Below are 572 nucleotides of genomic sequence, written 5' to 3'. Positions count from 1 at the left end.
CCCCCCCCCCCCTTTATAGCTTGACTAACAATTTTTTTTTCACATTTTGGAAGTTATGGAACCTCTATTTGTGCAGTTTTTCTGGTTTATTGGATGGGGCTGATGGCACTCGCAGCCCATGGGATGGTTTTGATCTCCAGACCCTTTTCCTTTGCTCTGGAAGGGACACGTGGGGCCAAGGTCACAGAATCACAGGATGTCAGGGATTGGAAGGGACCTCGAAAGATCATCCAGTCCAACCCCCCTGCCAGAGCAGGAACCTCACTGAGATCACACAGGAAGGCATCCAGGCGGGACTTGAATGTCTCCAGAGAAGGAGACTCCACAACCTGAGAACACCCAGGTAGTCCCAGAACATGGATAACCCCAATACTTTACCAATAACGTTTCTACTCTATAGACAGCAGTGGTGGGGTCTCACCATAGCACAGCACTGCAAAGTAAAAGCCACCAGAGACTCCCCTTCCTACCCCTGCCCTGCATCACGCAGAACCCCAGAATGGCCTCAACTGGAAAAGCCCTTTAAGATCATGGAGTCCAACCATGAACCCAACACTGACCAGTCCCCTATG

General features: G+C 50.7%; 1 protein-coding gene across 1 annotated transcript in view; it reads left to right on the top strand.

The window, feature by feature from the left end:
* Nucleotides 1-572, top strand: part of CIMIP2A (ciliary microtubule inner protein 2A) — an 8714-nt gene that overhangs the window by 781 nt on the left and 7361 nt on the right. The window lies entirely within an intron of this gene.

The sequence above is a fragment of the Antrostomus carolinensis genome, unplaced genomic scaffold, assembly GCF_000700745.2.
Source record: "Antrostomus carolinensis isolate BGI_N321 unplaced genomic scaffold, ASM70074v2 scaffold40854, whole genome shotgun sequence".
In the NCBI taxonomy this organism is placed as follows: Eukaryota; Metazoa; Chordata; class Aves; order Caprimulgiformes; family Caprimulgidae; genus Antrostomus; species Antrostomus carolinensis.
Note: the sequence above shows the minus strand (reverse complement) of the source record. Positions and strands in the feature narration are given on the sequence as shown.